Source organism: Aulonocara sp. 'chitande type north' Nkhata Bay, linkage group LG8, assembly GCF_057382095.1.
Source record: "Aulonocara sp. 'chitande type north' Nkhata Bay isolate Kocher_YH1m ecotype deep benthic linkage group LG8, A_spYH_male_GT1.1, whole genome shotgun sequence".
NCBI lineage: Eukaryota > Metazoa > Chordata > Actinopteri > Cichliformes > Cichlidae > Aulonocara > Aulonocara sp. 'chitande type north' Nkhata Bay.
In genome coordinates, this window is record NC_141351.1 from 21,040,583 (window position 1) to 21,062,946 (window position 22,364).

Here is a 22,364-nt window from a genome sequence, read left to right on the forward strand (position 1 = left end):
TTATTACTATTGTTTAACCACTGTCCTCTATAAATTCTTTCCAAGAAACTTATAAAATAAGTATTTTTTAACTTACTGCTATTTTATTAAAACCACAACGGTAGGTGAATCTCGGATAACCAACTTCACTCATGCTTTTTTTTGTAATATATAAAGATAGAATTTAAATATAAACATATAATTTAAATTAGCATTAAATTAAGAAGAAAATGTAAAAAAAAAGAAATCTACTAGACCCCAAGCAATTTCTACTTAGGTTCAATGCACAAAATGATAATTTGAAATGAAAAAAAGAATAATCAGTCTCTATATTTTAAAACCTCAAGAGCTAATAGTATTGTTGCGGATCAAATATAAATAATTAAATAAATAAATAACCCCTCAAATCAAATAAACACCTCCCAGGACTATTGAAGGACTCTTTTTGAACCTTTTTGAATTAATGAAGATATATTCTTTTAATATAGTTGCACTTTGTTGTTTGTTCGCTTTTATTTATTTATTTTTTCAGTTTTATTTTAAAAATTTCTTTGCCTGAAAATGTTTGAATGAAAATCTTATGACATTTATTCCTTGTAAACAGTGTTATTTTGAAACATATTACCGGATGTAACGTCAGTTTTTCTCACCAGCTTTCCGCCTCTCTAATGAAATACGAGCAGCTCCCGTTCAGCTCCTCTCAAAGCAACAAACGCGCTTTCAGCGACAGGAAGAGTAACGAGACAGCTTGAGCAAGACTTGAACATGCAGTTTTGTCAGCTCAGCCGTGGCTAAAGTTACGAGTTTGTGGATAAGACAATTTAAAAAGAAGAAAAAAAAACATTCCCGAGGCATCCTGATTTTCCTCCTCAGATTTTTCCACAACAGAGCAGAGCAACTGTCCCGGACTGTCCACAGCACTCTGTATACGGTAGGCTCCAACTAACCTAACAATCAATGAAAACACGATACAATTAGTGTGCGTGGCTTTATGTCGGGGTTGAGTTGTGCCAAAGCATGTGTGTCTTATTGTTTACTTTGAACTCACAGATATCCAACTTTGTCACACCTACTCCACACAGGTGTATGATTGGGAAATAAAGAGTAGGTTCTTTTTCTTTTGCACTTTAAAAAGTCTCACTTCCCTTTTTTTTTTTTATCGATGTGTGCATCGCTCATGACAGGTTGGGTGGGTTTAGACACAACAAAGTGCCTCCTGTAGTGTATCCAGACTCATTTCCTGTCCAGACTTCAGCTTCAGTGTAGATTATAAATCAACAGTTTCATTATCGTGGACTTCCAGCATGTCCTCCTCATCGGTCTCTTCAAGACTAATCTGGTTTCTTTCTATCTTATCTGTTTAGAAATGGAGAGCTGGCTAATTGCTGTGCATTATTTTAGTCTTAGGGACATGACTGCTTTTCTACGAACTACTTAAAGTTGTCATTTCTATGAAGAATCAGTGGGTGTCTTTCACACGATCTCCTCAAAATTTGTATGTACAATAACCTAAGCATGTTGAGTGCTAAAAGTGGGCCCTCATGGCAATAAGAGCCTTTAAATTTGACCCAAAATACACCTTAGTTTTTTTGTCCCCCTAGCGAACTATAAGAAACCAATAAAACATTCACATTGGCAGCAATTCTTTCTGTTAGTCTATGTAGTATATTAAATTTGTGAGTTTTGGTTGGTTGTTACACTTTGTGTGGATGTATATTTGCTTTAGCCCTTAAATTGTAATGTGGACATCAGTAGGCTAAAGTTATATTAGTTATTAGTCAGTTATTAAGTTATTAAAGTGATTATTATAAGGAATAAAACCTTGTTATTTGTTTCCACCCACACTTTGGGTCTACATGATGTGGAATGTGTTTTTCCTTTGTGGCTTTCTGGTCTTTTCTAAAGCTAGAAATGACCAAACGTGCAGCATCACAGGAGACCTGAAAATCTAGGCCTGCTCCACAGGCGGTGAGTTTGTTTTAGGATTGGTTTGCTGCTGTCAACCAGAATGAATAACACCAGCAGGAGCTCAGAAAAAGTTTTACTTAACAACAAGCAAACATGAAGTCTTTGGGGGCAGTGGCAGATTTTATGACCCAATGACAACAGAAAGTAGGAGAGAGCAGTTAACATTCACTCAAGTACTGCCTGACCTGCCCCTGGGACAGAGCAGCAACATATGTGAATTCTTAAAATGAATGGCATTCCCCCCGTGACGCTGTCTGCAGTGGAAATTGGCTCGACTCAGACGCACATTTACAGTACTGTTGCCCGGTGTGCTGTGAGGCCACACTTTGATTAAAATTAAAATCTGTGAAACACAAAAAAGTTTACATCTATAATAAGAAGGATTTATGCTGCCGAAAAACCCTAAGTGCACTTATTTTAATAATGAGGTAAAAAACAACAACATTCCCTCTATTTTAGGTTCGCAGCTCAGTCATCTGTAAACAAAAGGCCAAATGCTTGGAACAAGATAACATAGTAAAGAGCAAACAAAGCGAACAGTAGGGCAAGCTCCGGCCTTCAAACCCCCACAACTCTGCAGGATGCTGTATTGAAATTTCTTCTGCTTAAACATACAAAGCAAGGTCAAACCCGCACCTGAGCAGCTTTGTCAGTGAGAGGCTAGACAGCCTATTTGCATTGATAATTTGTCAAGTGATTTTTCTAAGCACACGGCAAGCTTCCCTAATTTCTAGAGGAGTGCTTTGTCAGCATAAAAGAGCACTCCTGACACTAAGACATATCCCGCATTGTGTTTTTATTTTCTTCTCTTTTTGCATGACGGGTGAATCATGACTCTCGATGTTTAGGGTTGGGGTGTGATGACCAGTATTTTGCTTGGTTAACAAATCTGTGTTTGTTTTGTTTTTTTCTGTCCTGTATTGTATATGTTGAAACCTTTAAATAAAAGTGTCAGTAGGGTGCTTGAACCATCAGTCACACAGGCCTAGAGACCAGTTGGCGACCACCCCTGGGAAAATGTTACCTGACCCCGTGGTTGACGAGTGGTTGCTGGCTGTCCCTGCCAGAGAGGGTGTTACAATGAACCCTCTTTTGGTCATTTGCAGATTGCCACAGTTGCCTGTAGTTTGCATGTTGTTGAGTTTATTCATCCTAGTTAAAGGCTGCATGTGGGAAAACACCTGTTACACCTACAAAACTCCCAAAATCCAAGACTAGTCAAGCTGCAGAAAAGGTTTTGCTAATTCAGGCTTGCAAATACTTATGTGCTCATTTAATGTAATCACATTTTTCAGCTTTTTATGTGATTATTATGAAACAAACTGTGTGTATGAGACACTGGCGGCCTTGAGGCACCGTATGTGCTGCCAGTTAAAATCACCCCAAGCACTAGAAGAGAAAGCACTGTTTTGATAGGGAGGTTTACTTTAGTGCAGTGCGCATTTGGTCATGTAATGTGTCTTCTCGCGGCACCACACCTTGTTTGTTTCTAGTCAGACTTGTTTTAATCAGGAAGGCTGAGCTGGAGGTATGAGTGTATATTAGTATTAAAAGGCCATATTGTTTTTGTTTTCTCTGATACTTCTCAGTTGTGCTGCTGTGAACGTTGCCCTTGAGCTCTTTAAACTAAAGGTCGTGGCCCTCTATTGTTTGTTTTATGCTGCACAAACTGTTTCCTTGAAGGAATAATAATATGAGAGAAACTTTAAAAGACAAGGGAACAATGGCAAGATAGCGGGAGCTGTCAGGAACGTAAAAACATGTGTTGTATTTAGTCTTCGTGAGGGCCCATCACGCCACATGAAGTGCAGATTTAGTAATTACTGGGTTTCTTTGTTTATGCAGCGCCTCATTGTGTTGAATTTGTTCTCCTCTCAATGATTGCTTACTGTAATTAGTGTTGTTGCAAACTTTCCCACACAACAGTGTTTTAAAACTGTCTGAAATTATGATGCTGGGACTTAGTGAGGCTTTTAACACAAATAGCTGGAGAAGAAGATTGGATACAAGCTTTTATTAGTATCAACATTACAGAAGAAGGAATAGAGCTCTACTTGAAGATCAATAATTCGCTGGGAATTATGTCTTAAAGGAAGACTTGCTGTGGGCTGATATAAAATCCATGCTTTTTCGACTGTGTACAGATGAGCTGAATGGGGGTTTCAGGTAGCTGAAAGACTGCAGGTTGTTGAAGATGTTGACTAAACAAAGTGAGCTGTGACCAGGCGGCTTTAACTGTGTGCCCTCCGTTTTCCCACTGTTAGAGTTACTGATTTCAAATAGCTTATAGTGAAATTCCAAATCTCTTTTTGTTGTGATATGATTAGATAGGCAGTGTTTCCTCCTCTGACCTACAGTGCATTTATAATTACTTTCTGCTTTTGTAAACAGTCCTTGAGCCTGTGTTGCTGGGCACACGTCTGTAAATGACAAGAAAGGGCAATTCTTTGTACTCTTGTCAGTTCCTGTATTTTTATATATTAATACAATAGGATGTGATAATAGGAATTTTTTATGGAAACCAGAACACCTTGGCAGGCTAAGTACGAGGACATCAACTCTAATCCAGGGCTTTTCTTGTCTAAGAACTAGCTTTTGAGGAAAAAGTCATACTTTCTCTGATGCAATACCTTGACTTCAGTTCTCTTCTAATACTGTAAACGAAGGATGAAGCCGCGAATGATTATTTTAGCTGATGGAAAATTACTTTCAGGGGGTTCCGACAGCACGATTTGTTTAAAAAGCCTGTATTCCTGTCTTTTTTTCTTTTAAGCTTCAGTAAACAAAGGTTCTCTTACATAAAACTGATGAAAGGTTAAAGGATAAAACCTCTTTGTTGGAGGGTAAACTTCTCAATATGCAGGAAAACTTTGGTAAAGTAACACCAAGCCTGGCTTAAACATGGTTTTCCTGACTCTGTAAAATGAAAGTAATACATCTAAGCATACAAATATGCTAAACTGGTATTTATGAGTAAAAGTATACATGACAACCAAACCAAAGTAAGGACCAAAGTAGCCATAATTACTTTTTATGCCTCATTTATTTGCACTACTCTTATTTCAGCTCAGTGTCAGAGTAATTAGGTTACTGGATTAAGTTGTCATTTACACTAGTTGCTCTTCTTCCTGCTGTCACTATGAGTACTCCTCCTCACACATATCGGCATATTTTTATGCCTTTAACTTGTCAGTGTGGTTCTTCATGAAGATGGGGATATGTTACATGAGTTGACGGGGAAGGCTTTGCCTGGCTTCTTTTTTTCTTTTTTCTTTTTTTTTAAACCACAGTTTACAGTTGTGAATGAAACTATTATAGATACAGATATTACAGAAGCTATAGATGTAGCAGTCAAATAGTCTGACTCAAGTGTCAAGGAAGCAGACTCAGCAGACATTTCGGGTTCCCAGAGATGAGCGATATATTTACAGTGACCACCATTATATGTGAAACTGAACAAATCTCCCCAAATTAACTTAATTAACAAAAACCAAAAAGCAGATGAACTTGGTAACACAACACACCTCTATGTCAGAATCACATAAAGCTACTTTTCTGATGGCTCTGTATGGAAGGAAAATATTCAAGAAATCACTTTGTGTCCTGAAAAACAAAAGGAAACATTCCTATGAAAAAAAAGACAAAAAACAGTCAGTCATGACATCATCAGTACTTTAAAAATCAGGATATGTGGAGCGGGCCTTTCCCACACCTGACATACAAGAAGACTAAGAATGAAGAACTAGTGTCAGTATGCACAAATGAGTCAATCTGCAACATAATAAACTATAAAGCAACATGGGACCAAGTATTTGCTTTAATCTGCTGAATGTTTGATTTTGACGTCAACATAATTCTTACACAAACAAACCTGGGATACTAAGTGCAGCAGTGTTACTTTGACAATAGCAAATCATAGCCAATAAACACATGTAGAGAATAATGTGCTTAATGTGCAAAAAGTCAATACTTCTGAGATGAATGGAGTATTTCAACTACTCATCCACTTTGTCACACCTCTAAACTGCTGACCCTTTGCTTTTAGCCTCCTCTACTTTTAGCTCTCCTATGAAGTGTAACGACTAAGAACCAGCATAGAATTCTGCCTAATAGATCAACCCATGTCACTTTCGGAGTCTGTGCTATAGCAAGGAGTTGTCCTCATATACTAAACTGAATCTTTTAGCTTATTGATAGTAATTTTAAGCAGTTTCCTGTTATTTCTAACTGTTGGATAAATGGTCATGTCTATTCTGCTTCAGTAACAGCAACCCAATCTAATAAAATAAAAACAGCTGGTTTTAAAAAATGACATTTGTATTGTAAAAATAGAATTGGAAAGGGTTTTTTCCCCCTTTGGGAATGGACCTAGGACCTATTTTTGGGGGCACCAGCATGGCTACATTTTGGTTCAAAATCCATGAAAAGCCTGAGAACTCTGCTTGGAAAAGGTGTTATGAATAACAGAGCCCCTATTTTGGTAGATATCCTAGATTTAGTATATGAAAGATACGTGACGGGGGCCATTATGGCCATACAAATAAAAAATAATGGAGAATCTTTATATTTTTTTTAAAAATGCACCCCACAATTAAAATAACTTGCAGGTTTAATTTACTGCTGAGCATTGTGACCTGAGCTCCTGTCGAGGATTTGGTTTGGTACTCCTAGCCAGCTCTGAGCTCTTTGCACAGCTGGACTGAACAGCTGTTTGAGGGCACTGAGAGGCAGGGGCTGAGGTTTTAGAGACCTCAGATGCCTGAGCTTGGGAACCAGACAGGACATTTTGTGGCCTTCTTTTCTGCCTAATCTCTCCTGACGCGACCAGGTTGTGTCTGTGATCATTAAATTTTGAAGAATACAGATTAAGATGGGGAGTATTTGGAGGATTTAACAGCAGATGAATGTTACACTCAGGCCTCCCAGTTTCTCTCCTTTGTTAAATCTCATGTGATTTTTATTTTTTATTTTTTGCTTTGTCCCAATTTTCAAGTGCAGCAGCCATTTATCTGTGGACATCTTTTACCTTCTAAATTGCCATTTTTTGTCCTCCTTGTCTCCTTTCCCGGTGCTTTGACTAATGGCCCCATTTCAATGCAAATGGACCATGGTGCCAAAGCACCCTCCATCCATATTTTAAAACTTTTGTCTTACAAAACTTTGGCCAAAAGTTTTTGTTTCTAGAAGATTTCCCAGGACTTTTTTATACCTCTACAAAAACCCATAGAACCACATGTAGTACAATAACTTCAATATGTTATATGTCAACATGATCAACTTATGTTTGTGTATTATACAAAGGGTGTGCAACTAGGAAATGACTTTAATGTTAACCTGTTGATTTTCTGTCTAAAAGAATTCATAGCTTGAACTTATAAAGGTGAAATTGCTTGATTTATAAAATATTCAGCAATGAAGCATTGGTGTGCATGTGACAGAAGATGGGGAACGAGAGAAGGCATCGTAAAGAGAAGACAAAAGAAAGCCACTAAAGCAAAGACAGAAGATTTTAGAGCAAATGTTGAAGATGAAGGAGAAAAATGTAACACATGTAGTTAGGCCCACAAGTGGTGTCCTTACCACAGTGTGTAAAACAAGTATAAACAGATGTTTAAGGCAGGAATTCCCACTGATTTTGAAATAAGAATCTCAAACCCTTGACTCATGCTGGTGTCATGACACTGACGTCATTGTTTTGCCAGTATGCAGCTGTCAGAAAAACATTGTCAGTCAGTTGATGAGCTTCAGGGCACGTGATTCAGAGAGACTGGAGAAGGTTCCCTTTTGTAACTGTTTTCTTGATTGATTGTTTTGCCAATAAAATATCACAAAATGTCAAAAATAATCTTAATTTTTTAGTAAATATATTGATGGTTTTTTTCCCCCAACTAACTTTCCAAAACTCAAACAGTCATTTTACCTTATATGACAAGATTTTCTGATAATAAGAGGACTCATTTGTTGCAGTAATACTTAAATTCAGTTTCACTGTCTGGCCTGACTTTGGTTTTTTTTAAATAGACTGATCAGCCAGTGCTTTAAAAAAATAAATTCAGGGTTATTTTTTATATTCAAGTGTGACGCAAAGTGGACATGACTCTACCAGTTTTTATTCTACAGACAGAACAGAGTTCATCCCCTGAATACCGATGAATGTAGAATATAAAAGCTCTCTCCTTTCAGTAAATTTCTAATGTGCTGTTTAGAGAAGCAGGCTGAACCTCTCATATTTCTCTTTACTCAATCACTGCTCCACCGCTGTAACTGCATTCGTTCTCTTAATCATCCCCAAATGTTTTTCCCCATCCCCACAGACTTGACCTGTGCCACTGCCTCCTTTCCTGCACTCACTTTCTGAATGGGTCACAGTAGTGACTACATTTACAGTTTTGTAAACAGCCCTGATAAGATACCAGAACGGCTGGGCTTAGTTTCCTTCAGAGATAAGTTGCTGTCATCAACATCACTCAGGGAAAAGTGTCCTTGGTGGGTGGAAGGTAGGAGAAGACACTATTTAAGTCTGAAGTCATTGAATGAGCTACAAAGCATACTGCCAGAGTTCTAACAGTGTATTACAAGCCCAGTGGGGATAGGTTATATATTTTATAATACAAAAGCTACAACTTGGTTTAGCTATTCTGTCTTACTACCTTCTTGGAAGTGCTGCTAGATTAAGCAGAAGTCACAATCATGATTGGTCATTTTATTTTGGTAATTGTTTGATAAATGTAATTAACTTAAGTTAATAAGATGCACAATATTAACTTATTACACAGAATTTTCTTGAGCTTCAACTTATTAAAAAAGAGGTGGAGGTGGTGGGAGACCCAGGGTCTTTAAGCCCCAGCATGGACTGATTCATAGCGCTTTTCTACTCACCCGGAGTACTCAAAGCGCTGTATACAACATACCTCGTTCACCCATTCACAACCACTCATACAAGTGCAAACTAATAAACATTCACACTCCAATGAACGCATCGGAGGGCAACTTGGGGTTAGTATCTTGCCCAAGGATATTTGGCATGCAGACTGGGAAGCCAAGGATCGAACCACCAACCTTCCAATCAGTAGCTGATCTGCTCTACCACCTGAGCCACAGCCACCCCAACAAGGTTTTGTTGTGTTTTAAATCTTCTCTTCTTCTCCTCCAACTTCATCCAGGCTTATTTTTGTTTATCTAAGAAACATCTGGAAACTCAAATCTTTACTGTCAGCCAATAAAAATTTGCTCTTTACATACATTTTCAGTCGTCCTTGGTTGCTTATAGAAAAAGCTAACCCTTGCACGCCATCCTACTTGTTAATAGTTCCTTTAATTTTCTTCCACTTAAACTTAGTATTTCATGCAAAGCCTTACGTGGACAAGCTCTTGCTCATATATTGTAGCAGATCTGCTGAGACCTTATTTGAACAGTTGGCCTTTCCCATCATCTGAACAGTCGTTTAATTGTTCCACACTTAGTTTAAATTCAGAGATCACCAGATGAGATTGTGGTGCCTCAACTTTGGAACAGCCTTCCTCTATCCACGAGACAAGCTGAACCAGTGGTTTGATTTAAACATCAGCTGGAAACGAATTTTTTGTAGGTTACCTTCTCCTTAATTATTTATCCTAGTGCAGGACTCCCATGCCTCTGGAGACCTGCACAGCAGCCACAGGGAAACCCCTGGAAAGTTCACACACAACTGCCTCACAGTGTTTAATGTGGGCCAGTTGACCCTAAGCGATCCACAGACAAATGCAGTTGCTGGCGACCATGATTAAATCTGCCTCAGGTTCATCTACATCTACCTGTTGAGTTTAACTTCCTCTTGGCAGATCTTTTATGACCGAACGCTACCTTTTAGTCATCTCGCCTCAGGCTGTCTTAAAAAGTGAATGAGTTTGAGCATTTAGGGAAGAGTACAAACACACCGTTATAAAAGAAAGGGTGTGTATATATTGTTATGAGCCAAAATCACCAGCATTGAAATTGAATTTAATATGACATTGAAGACCCAAGCAGATATTATAACTACTATTTTATAGTAGAATCATAGTAGGCTAAATAATCTTTGCCACATGAAGCGAATCAGTGGTCTCCCACTAGTTATATTTGGGTATTACGACCCCAGTGCCTCTCTTTCTCATCACTCTCGTCTGTGTGAAATACAGATGCTAACAGTGCTCCTGTGTTTTCTCTGGGCTTTGCAATCACTGTTAGAAAAGATTAGTGTAGCTATATTAAATTATTTGCCCCTGTCAGGGCCACTGGGGTTATCAACTTCCCTGGTGGAAACCCTGTATATAGAGCCTTTATCTTTAATGTCAGAAAGACCAAAAAGTCCTGCAGCAGATTATATGGCACTGATCCCTAATCTCGATATCATTGAGTCAGTCTGAGATTACATAAAGAGCTAGAAGCACCTGAACATGCTCTGAAAATGGGGGACTACGTCTAAAAATGCTTGCAGTTTTTAAATGGTTAATGCAATACTTTTATTAAATGTTTCTGATCCCATTTGCTATGAGTCTACATACTAACCACATGAGGTTAATTTGTCCACTGTTTTGGATATGTTACAATAATGGTGACAATGTTGGATCAAGTGAAGAAGGCTCCAGTTGCAGGAAAAACCATTGTTAAAACCCAATTATTCAGGCCTACAGACCAGTCAGTGAGCCCCTGGCAACCACCTGTCACTAGGGAAAAATTATATTCCTCAACTGGAAAAAATGTCTGGTGACTACTTTGGTTGCTAGCCTATATGCTGCTGTTGTGGTTTCTTCTTGGTTTCCAGATTGGGTTGCACTCTTTCAAATTTTATTTCCACTTTGTTAGTAGTCAAAGAATATTTGTAGACAAACGTGGAAACATTACGGGCAACTGTGACAATCTGCTATCAGCCAAAGCAATCAGCCTCTGATAGCCAGCAACCACTGCCAACGAGCCAGCAGTAACCTGATGCTAGCTTGTACATTGCACTTGTTCTAAACATGCATTGCATAACAGCATGTAGTCACTGTGAGCATGTTAACATGAGTGTTTAGCTCAAAGCACTGCTCTGCCTGAATTAATCTGCACAGAATTACAAAGATTCCTGTAAAATATTCTTCTGCTTAATCATAGGAGGGCATCTCTGCATTGTAGCTGAGCACAATTTTGTCACATGTTGTCTGTAGCCTGAATTAAAGTTTATCCCAAAATGGCCTATAAGGAGAACAGAGCATGTACACATTGTGTGTTGCATCATCTGTGGATGATTACGCAGTCTGAAAAGAGAAAAAAAAAAACTTTAAAAACAACATGCCATATTCCCATGAGCAGATGTGATTGGCGGCGGTAGTTAGTGTGATCATGACATTCACAGCTGCTGCAGGGAGGCCCATATGTGCTGATGTACAGTAAAGCCCTGCAGCATCTCTGACTCCTGCTTCTCTTCTCATTTTTTTCTCCTTCCCTTCCTGCTCTCACACTGTTTTTCTCCTCTTTCGCTACCCCTCATTTTGCCACTCACTTACTCCTCAGTTGTGTCAGCTGGCTGTTGTCCTTCTGTCATCCATCTTACAGCCTCTGACTGAGGTGCAGCCCACAGGCTTTCTCGACGACTGGCCAGGAACATGAGAAAACAGGAAAAAATAAATAAACAGTGCAGCAACTTAAGAAACGAATTAACGTCATTTCTGTGATCCTGAATTTTCATCAGACTGGATTCATATGTTCTTATTCAGAGCCATGTACACAAAGTGAATATTTTCCACTTTTAAGGGGCAGTTAGTCTAAACCCTACTGTTTATGGTTAGGCAATAAAAATTACTCTGCAAGGTTTAAAAAAAGATATGGTTTTTGGTTAAAATACAACAATTGCCACATTTTTGCTCATACAGTCCAAGGTCAGTCTGTCCTCGATTCACAAAAAACACATGGCACATGATCATCTAATGGGTCTTCACCAAAATTCTGGAATAACTGAATTGGTATCATGAGTTCTGAGCTAGTGAATCACTGAGTTTGATATATTTTTGGTTGATAACGTGACATGTCTCCACTGAACATACAAAATACACGCTACTGATCTCAGGTATTCTCATGATAAGGTGGGGCCAGGTTTCACAATGAACTCACCCGAAACTCTGGCTGATTGGGACCCACACCTAGTTTCACACCTTGGCTCAGGTGATTAGAGGATCATCAGGGGGTCCTTTTGTCCCTCTGTGGGGGGTTACTCCCACTAGGTTTATATCTGGGACTCTCCACCATTTGACCTTAGAACTGAAGAAGCTTCTCGGATGAGAGGTGAAACGTCTTCAAGTAACTTAAAGAAGTCCAGACGCTTTTCTTTGCAAGCTCCTTTGACTACGATGACCTGGATGATTGAGAACCTTCACAGACACACGCTACAGATCTAGAGTCATGCGAAAAAGAAAGTTTTCATTGAGCTCCAAGTAGACCTGTGGAAAAATAAGTGCATCGTTGGTGCTGTTAAATACTGATCACTATAAAGTGTGACCACTTCTATAAAAGCAGATGTTTTAGGAGTTTGCTGGTCTGCTGCGTTCAGATGTGTGTTAAGACTTTGCCACAGTCTTTCCTGGAGTGGATGTTCCAGCAAGTTGGACAATACAAAGATCAGAGGAAAAACTCCAAAAACTCAACCGGTCGCCCCTCCCTGAGCCTGGTTCTGCCGGAGGTTTCTTCCTGTTAAAAGGGAGTTTTTCCTTCCCACTGTCGCCAAAGTGCTTGCTCATAGGGGGTCATATGATTGTTGGGTTTTTCTCTGTATCTATGAAGCGCCTTGAGGCGACTTTTGTTGTGATTTGGCGCTATATAAATAAAATTGAATTGAATTGAATTGAATCGTAACTGACATCTCAGACTGTGCAGGCCTCAGTTACCATTTAAATATTAAAGTTCACAAAGTTACACTTACAAAAAGACTTAAAAATATTGCTTTTTTTGTAAGGGTTGCCAGGACAAAGCCTGTTCTTTCTAAAATGGACAGACCAGCAAAGCTTAGGTCTGCAAAGCTGCATCTGGCCAAACCAAAAGGCTTCTGGAACAACTTTCTTTAGTCAGATGAGACCAAAGTGGAGCTGCAATCGGAGAAAACCAAAACGAGGTATATTAGCACAAACACCTCATAACATCTGTTGAACACTGTGCCTGAGGGGTGATGATTTGGACTTGTTTTGTAGCCATAGGACCCTGGGAACCTTGCAGTCATTGGCTCAACCATGAACTCCTCTGTACACCAAAGTATTCTACAGTCAGGGGCAGCATGATCCTCAGCACAGCAGTAAATCTACAACTGAATACAGTTGTAGAAAATGCAATCAAAATCCAGACTTGAACCCAACTGAAATACTGTGGGTGGGACCTTAAAAGAGCTGTGTAGAAATAAATGCCTCCAAACCTCAATGAACTGTAGTAACGTAATAACATTGGGCCAGAATTCCTTCATAACCATATGGGAGACAAAAAAATGAGTACTTTAAGTTATTGTTACAAACTATTGAGTCATGGTGTGTAGATTTACAGAAGACTGCAAAGCCTTGTGAAAACTCTTTTATCCCCATGTGACTTTACTTCCTATTGAAACACATCAGTTTCAAAGTCATGCTGACTGTCAGGAAAAAACAGGACAATTAGTGTCCTTCAACATGAGCGAGTAGGTTGTTTTATCTTGGCTCTTTCATGCTTTTCCATGTGACTGGGAAGAATTGGGTACACCCAGCTAGAAGGAGACGTCACAGCAGACCTAGAACTCAGTGGTGGGATTCTGTGTGTCAACTATATATCTATACTGATAGATTTGATTGAATAACCTTTTTAAAATTATTTTGTTTGTTGGAGTTTGCCCTGTTTACGTCTTTAATCTTCAGCTATTACAAATCTCTGGAAATGAGAAGCAAGTTACATAAACTGGAAATATTCTTTACCTAAAAATATTGGCCAGCAGCCCACTTTTGCTTTCTTAATCTTCAGACTTAAGTTCTCCCTCAGTTTTGTTGTCATTTGCTTCATCCGCCCTCACTCAAGGTCACGCAAATCAGGCTTTTATAAATAATCAAACATAAAACTTGACTGTTTCTCTTGAGTTTGAAGAGAAACTCATAACTCAGTGTAATATTTCATCCTTTGTCTTTTGTTGTTTCTGTCAGTCTCAAGTGAGTCCTGAATGGCAGAATTGTTGCAGACATTTATCTTGGCTCTCTTGAAGCCTCCACCTTTTCCTTTTTACATCTTCATTTAGTTTCCTCACAGTAAGAGGTACTGTGTGTAACTGACTTATGTAAGTGGGACGACCCCCTCCCTGAGGTTGGTTGTTTGGATATTTTTAAATACATTTCTCCTTGCTCTCTGTGTGATTTCTGGCCTGATTATTCTCCAGCTTGGAGGCCACGAGATGGACGACACATAAATGTACTCTTTTTAAAACAGACATGCTTATGACTTATAAAAATATATCTCAAAGAGAAATCATATGCCTATGAAAGAGTCAAAAGAGGTGAAGGTTTTTGAATGGGGGGGGGGCTGTGCGGTAGATGTCTGAGTGACTGAGAGGTGATGGGAATGAATGAGGGTGCAGATCAGAAGCTACGTGGGAGGTGGGATGCACGGTCAAGCAGGACCTGCGTCACAGTGTTGCATAATAGCTTATTCAGACAGAAGGGAAGTGGATCTGAAGTGAAGAACATGTGCACACTGTTTGAATACGCTCTCATCCTGTCATCGCACTGCCAGACTATCCTCGCCTAACAAAAAACTTTTCCCAGTTATTCCTTTTCCTTTCAACCCCCTTTTACACAACCCACAGTTAAATAAGACAACATATTTTGGGGTTTTTTCCACAGTGCTGTGCAGCTATGCTTATGTATCTACAGATGCAAAAAACTTTGCAACTGATTATTCTTTGGTTTTCTTACTTTTGTTGACATTTTGTACAAGAATCTCTAAACCATTGTAGAAAAGAGTCGGCACATCTTATTGGTATTGAAAATAAAGCCATTGTGTAGTTATTGTAGCTTTTGTTTTGCATTAAAACGATCTGATCATAATAATGGAACAGATGTAATGTTTTACACTTAAACATTTATTTGCATTTTTTTCATTCCAACATAAATGGCTGAGTGTTTTTATTTTGAAAGGCATTTAATGGAGAGGCAGCTGTCTGTGACCCTGATATAAACACAAAGTATATGTTTTCGCTAATTCTGAAAGACTTAATGACATAAAATTGCTTTCAACTGTATTTAAACAGATGCACAGCAATGAAAAGCAACTACTTGTCCCTGCAGTCTTAATTTTCACTTAAAGAAGGCAATAAAATATGATGCACATCCTCATTTCATTGTAACCTCATTCTCAGTCTCCACTACTCATTGCGTGGAAGAAGTAGCTGGATTTTTCTCCCAGGAGGTTTTTAAAATGCACGAGTATGTCTGAGGTTTGGCCTGGGTGAGGATCCTAAATGAGGATGTCTGAGAAAAACTCTGAGATTCTGCTGATCCACCTTCTTACTGTCCAAACAAGGCAGACATGCCATTTTTCCTCCTTGGATTCACTTCCCCCTCACTGCCTATTTTATCCACTTTAAACAAACATCTGTATGATTTCAGAATTCTGAACACAATGTTTCCAGTCTCCATTCGATGTTTCCCCCCTACATTTATACTGTTAGATAACCACACATTTACAATTTACAACAGAGGTCAAGTGAAAATCAATTACATGCTTTCAAGTTTATTATTACAGGATACTGTCAATATGACTGTTTGCATGGTGCTCCTTTATGCTACACCACTTCCCTGTTTTTTGAATGGCCTTTTGTTGAGTGTGTAAAAGTCCAACTGCCTCTTACCGAGTTTGTTAACCCGCCTCCAACCTTTGGTACATGGCTGAGCATTAGGTTTATTATTCTAAGTGCTATGGGATGGCAGTGTTTGGACAAGGAAGAAGTGGGACGCCACCCTATTTCTTAATAGGGTGTCCACTGGGCCCTGTGTTTTTTGTGTTTGCATGTGTGTGTTCACATGCTTTTGTGTGCGCATGCCTGAAAGCCTGGGAAATGCAGAACCTCATTTATCTTCATTACTTATACTCTATTACACTGTCCTTCCCAATAGGTGGCTAAATTTATTTCCTGCACCTCATCCCATTTAATCCTGACTGCTGCACAGTGTAGCTGTGAACTTACTGAATCCTGTTATTGCCAGACATGCACATATGTTCATAGTAATCCTGCATCTTTATGCATGTAATCAGGATATTAATCCCTAACTGTCAACTCTGGTTGTCTGCATTGATTATTTAAAATTAACTTGATGTACAGACAGATACCTGCTAATTAATCCTCAGTGTAGGCTAATAAAATACTAGGATTTCATTTAGTCAATGCAATTGAAGCACAAACTTTTTGGCTGGGTTTCACCACATAGCAGGACATATTATTTGTAAGATGATTTAATTAAAAACTCTCCAAAAGGCACCAGTAGCAAGAGCATGGCTCGGAGGTCCACTTCAGTGACTCAGGATTGACTTGTTTTTTGAAGCCTCAAGTGGTCACTAGAGGAACTGCAGCTTTTGATACTTCAGCACTGGCTTAGATTTTCAGCCCTTGATTTGCAGCTTCCTTTGAAACGTATGTTTGTTTGTTTGTTTGTTTTTGTTTTTTAGGGCTTGTTGGGTATATTGGTGTCTAAAATTGTATGTGTGAGTGTTTGTCTCTGGAAAGACAGGCTGTCTACATAATAGCCTTGTTTTTACTCTATGACAGTTGTGATTGGCTACAGTTCACTTTAAATTGATAAATTTTAATGATTAAAAAAAATAATGATTGTCACAGTTTATTTATATTTAGCTTTCATAAACAAATATCAAAATATCTAAACTACATTTTGCAATTTCTTTTGGGATTTTAACTTTTTTCCAGGGTATAGTGAAACTCTAATTTGAGATGGAGAGTAGATGACCTGCTCTGACTCCCAGAGTTGTGATTTTTCTTTCTTTATGTGGATGGTTGTTGGCACTCTGGCCTACAGGTTAAACCCTAATCTATCATCTGCAATCTCTTTGTTACTAGTGTGAGCTTTTTTTTTTTTTTTCTTTTTTTTGCTGAAATACTTTAAATGTGCTCTGAATAACTTCTGCTTCAAATGCAGGTATATGGTAATAACTAAATTATTTTTTCTTGGTGTGTAAATCTACTTTCCAACGATCCCTGTTGAAGAAAACATGTTTCTTTTCTTTACCTTACCATCTTCAAACTAAAATTAATCAATTATGTTGGAAAAATTTGTTTCAGTCATTTCTTTCCCCCAAATAACAAAAGCTACCCTTTTGGTGGAGATGAAGTAGGGCGCCCTACTGATAGCTGAGATTTATAAACACATTTTTGTTTTGTTTCCTACTATTACAATTTACTTTTTGCGCCTTTTAGCCATATTTTTGAGTTTCGTTTTCCTCAATCAAGGATAATAAGGACAAAACAAGGATGGGATCAATGATAGAACAATGCCCTCACCTGTTTTCAGCGACAGAACTTTCAAAATCAGACTAACCTCAATCCTTGCCATCTCATGTTCCTACACCAGTAAACTGCTGGTGAGAGGATTCCTTGTTCTGCACCAATCCCTTGAGAGCAGATGACACTTTTAACCAGAACCTGCAGCAGGTGGAGAACTGGTTCTGTTACTGAGCTCACTGAGGCTGCAGAGCAGGACAAGAACTACACCATTGTGGTGTTTGATGTCATTCATAGGCATGTCAATGGTGCCAGCCCTGCTGCAGCTTTTATGGATTTTTGGAGGGTTGTCTAGTTTTCCTTTTAGGAAAATTGGGGTCTAGACCAGACTGCATTTTGTGTGACATAATAAGTGGTTATCAAAATACTGCCCTCTGCTTTCTTTTTATTCAGTGCAAGGATCCAAGTCCTGCGTCCTTCTTTGCACTGTTTGCTCTGTTAAGTAAACACCTGCTTATGTTCTGTAGGTCATTTGTCAGCCTTTAAAACAAACAAGCGTTAAGGCATTTCTTTGCTGGCCTTCAATTATTCTAAATGGCTTGGCCCTATCGCTGTACAGCATTTAAGAAGCTGCATTTAAGCCATCTGGATTGAGCTACATTACATGTGGGAAGCCACAGTCTCCTCAGCACTTCCATCTGTCTGTAACTTACTAATACAGTGTGTTAGGCACAGATGGAAGAGCTGATGGCTTGGCTAGTATTAAATAAAGCCCTTACAGTTGCAGTAACCCTGCAGGCAGTTTGGTAACATTAGTTTTAGCAAACACCACAAATCTTATCATCCTGCTGATGAAAGGAGATTCACATGAACCAGTTAGCTACTGCTCCTCTCTCACGGTTTCTCAGCTGAGACCACCAGTCTATTTTTAGACTTGCAGAACATATAAAGGGTTTACAGACATCTTTGTGTGTGAGTGTTTTAATAACAAATATAAACCCTAATTTCAGTTAATATAGGGTTACATTTTTTTTGGTAGTTCGAACTGTGGAGTAGACTTTCTTGTTTCAGTTTAGTCTTTGTAGTTACATTTAGTTAAATTTTAAACTCAAACAGCTAAAGGATTGAGATTGATGATCATCTATCCATCCATTCTGGATAGACGGGTGAAAGAACATATGAATGGACATATCTCTGATTCTATGGAAATTATTATTAGTTTCAAAGTGGGGGTGGAAAAGGTTGCTCTGGGTTTCTGGACTTCTACCTCCACACCTAAAATGACAACAGACCACTGCCACCATCTGGAAAGAAGTAGAGTCCATCTGCAGCTCATTAAACTGACGTATTACTAATAAAGCAATAATTTAGAGGTAAGGAGACAAGACAGCACTCATTTTGTACTAAATATTGAGCCCTGCTACTACAGTACAGTGAAATAATCCTAATTACTTGCGGCACAGTCAAGTTTCGAGAAATATTACTTCAAGTAAAATGAACTACAGAAAAAGACAAATTCTAAGTTACACTGATATAAGCCAGAAGCTTTTGCCACTAACTGCAGAAGAAAATTATAGCCGACCGGTACATGGCAAAATATTGTACATTTACAAGTTGTGCATCCCTTGTTTTGTCATTTTAGAAATATCTTATGTTTCAAGTACTGATACACATTGATGTGCTTTTCTTTGTTTAATAGTCCCAAGGCCTGCATTGTTTCTTATGTAATAATGTGGGAATGTGTAGTTTCACTCAGAGCTTTTCTTGCATATGTAGTGTTGTATTAAAAAATGTTTTTTTCTTTTAAAATTGGTGGTTAGTAAACTTTTGCATTTATCAGATAGACATAAAAGAAGAATGCAGGCATTTCTCTATAATAATACATCATAGATGTACTTTTGTTTTGTGTGGAGACCAATTGCTATTATGTGCATTGTCACACCCTCCAAAAAGGCCCATTTCGCAGTGAGAAAAACCTTTATAACTGTAATTATAGTTAATTAAATGTAAAATAAATTGTGTGATACTTGGGTTCTGTAGATATTTATAAAATTAAGAAGTGATGCATCACAACTTGAAAATTTGACCTGGAAAGAGCAAAAAATTGAAAAGTAATGTGTTTTCCTTTTTATTTTAAAAAGGGAAAATGCACATTAATTAACATGAACACTTTGTCCCATCAGTTGAATGGATAGTATTTATCCATACGGGCTAATTTTCATCGGCAGTACCTTGTAGTTTGATAGATGAAGCCTCTGGTGTATGGCATTAGATTTTGGTGCAGTTCTTTCTTTGCTACTGTCAGTATTTAATTCCCAGCACAATATTTACTGAAAACATGATTGTGCCACAATTAGGGTGATCTCACTGTAGCAGCAGGCTTGAATATTTAGTGTGAAATGAGGGCTGTCTTGTCTACTCACCTCTGGCACTTCTCACGGTCTTTTCTTGTCCTCTTCCATTACAAACTAAATTATTGCTGTACTAGCAATACATCAGTTTAATGAGCTGCAGATGGACTCTGTACTTCTTTCCAGATGGTGGCAGTGGGTTTTTGTCTTTTTAGGTGTTGAGGTAGAAGTCAATTCAGAATTTTTAGGTATAATTTCTAAACCTTGCTCAACCTTAGAAAGTGATTTCCTGTGAAAACCCGCAAACCCCACACGATTCCCTAACATGGAAAAGAATCAGCACGAGCATTTTAAAACTTGTCCCAGGGTGTAGTTGTTTTTTTTGTTTTGTTTTTGCTTTAAACGAGGTGCAAGTTTTTGTGTTCAGCCTTCGCTCTTGTTAACAAGGAAAAATCCCCTCACTCTCAGGCTTCTTCCACGTGAAGTCTTTTTGCCATTGTGACTCAGATTTTCCTCTTTCTTGCCGACTTCTATAAACACACTTGTCACTTTTCACGTTTTCCAGCCTCCCCACAGCAGTAGTAGTCTCGCTGCTTCTCTTCTGCTGATTCAACATTGTGCTTTTGTGTGTGTTTTATCCCCTCAGTCTGGGAGAACAGAGAGGCGACAAGAAGAATGACGAGTTCCTGAGATGCTCAACGGACTCGTACATGATTTTCTAAGGCCTCCAGAAGCTGAAGACGGGGTGTCAGTGACAGGTAAGAGGAGTTTCTTGCATGCAGTACTGCTAAAACCTCTGCATATGTTGAGGCCATTTCCTCATACCCGCATTAGGTTTTCTCTAATGGTCATTTCCTGTTTGACACTTTGACGTTGTGACTTGGCTTCAGTGTGGCCCACATGTTGCAGCGTGCATAGTGCTGGCGTGGACGTTAACACATTCTTGCTGCGTGGGAGCTTGCAACAGATCTTAATCATGGATAGGGTATTGCTGTAATTCCAGAGCGGGAGGCATAACCCTAATCTCTTTGCCACATTATACAGTAAATCAGAGTGTGGTTAAGTCGGGTCCCTGCCAGCTCAAAACAGCCCATTTGTGTGGATTTATGTATGACTGGACTTGCTCAGTAGGACTACTTATTTTAATCTACAAACGACCCTTTCTCTCACTTCTCTCTTCATACTGATGAAGCACCCTACTGCTGAAATTTTCTCAGCGGTTTTATTTGGGAGGTGTGCATGAATTGCTTTGTGCCATGGTGGATTATTTTGGAGGTAAGTGGTCCAAAGGGCTGGCTGGTCAAGGCCAGTTTTAGCTGCAGCGTCCAATGGGAGTGTGTCCCCATGCTGAGGCAGCACGGACACTGATGGATGGCCTAGCTTTCTGTTGGTTTCTGTTCCCAGACGGGAGCCGTTGTTATGAAACTATAGAAGGAAGCAGGATGACGGACCGCAGAGAGATGGCAACACAGCTTATTGTGGATGACCACCTGATGGGCATCCGCTATAGATGTAGATAAAGTAGAACTGTGGGCTCTCGGGAGCCGTTTTCAGTGTTCACTAGAAATTATGTTACTCCTGGCACTCCTAAACATTTTAAGTATCACTGTAGGATAATAAACTTTATATGACTGAGGAAGAAAAACTGGAGACCACAGACAGATGTACCCAATATTTCTGCAAAGCCACACTGGAATTATTTATTTTACTGGAATTTCCCTCTAATATTCCTCATGGTTTTAACTCTGCTGTCCTGCAGATAGAGAAGTTACAGAATTTTACTTTACTGCTGCTTCAGCCTGTAAATCAGTTCCCTCAAATAGGGGCTGAGTCATGTTGGCCATCCCATGCCAGTAAAGTGGTAGTGTTAATGGTGGCATTCACAGCGGTGATTTGCAGCCTGCGTCTTTAGTCCAGCAGTTGTGGCCTCCAGGCGGCTGATTAATGGTGTTTGCTCTCAAATGGTAGCCTCCAACAGAGAGCAGTTTCTGTTGCTTTGGCTGCAGGCTGATGAGACCTCACTTGTGGCCCATTTAGTATTCTCAAGACCTCCCATTGAGACTTGATCAAGAATGACCTTGAACTCCATCCCCAGCATCATGTCTTGTTGCCTGAAGGACAAACCTTGTGCCTACTACTGTGACCCAGTTCTATGAGCAGGGAAAGAGAGAGTTGAAAACGAAGAGGGACAAATCTGTGTTTGTATGTGTGTAAGGCGGTGGTGGCAGGGCATAGCCTACTTCTCGTACCCTACTTTAGCCCTCTCTTTATGTGGGAGCAACTGAGCTACACTGACTACACCATCTCCTGTTTCCTTTTTCCTTTTTTTCATGTTTATTGACCAGATGGTGGCTTACAGGTCAAGGCAAACGCTGAATGCTGCCAAAGCCATGTTGGAATAAACTTCAGCATGTCATATCCTCGATTAAACTGCGATTACTGTCTGATAATCCTAAATTGAAGTTCAGTTAGTAATGCTGGTGTAAGAGTAAGCCAGCATGCATGAAACTTTAATAAAATAAAATTATTATTCAACCTATACCCACACAACACGAAAAGCAGACATGCGAGATTAACAGGGCAGCATTTAGCAACTTAAGAAACAAATATTTGTCTCAAA

At 39.1% G+C, this 22,364-nt stretch overlaps 1 protein-coding gene across 1 annotated transcript in view; it reads left to right on the forward strand.

Annotated features, from left to right (window-relative positions):
* Positions 1-646: 646 nt before the first annotated feature.
* Positions 647-22,364, forward strand: part of LOC147323704 (leucine zipper putative tumor suppressor 2 homolog) — a 45,435-nt gene continuing 23,717 nt past the window's right edge. Inside the window, exons 1-2 of the mRNA XM_086304241.1 lie at positions 647-910; positions 20,391-20,502. The gene's annotated coding sequence lies outside the window, so the exon portion shown is untranslated. The remainder of the gene's footprint in view (positions 911-20,390; positions 20,503-22,364) is intronic.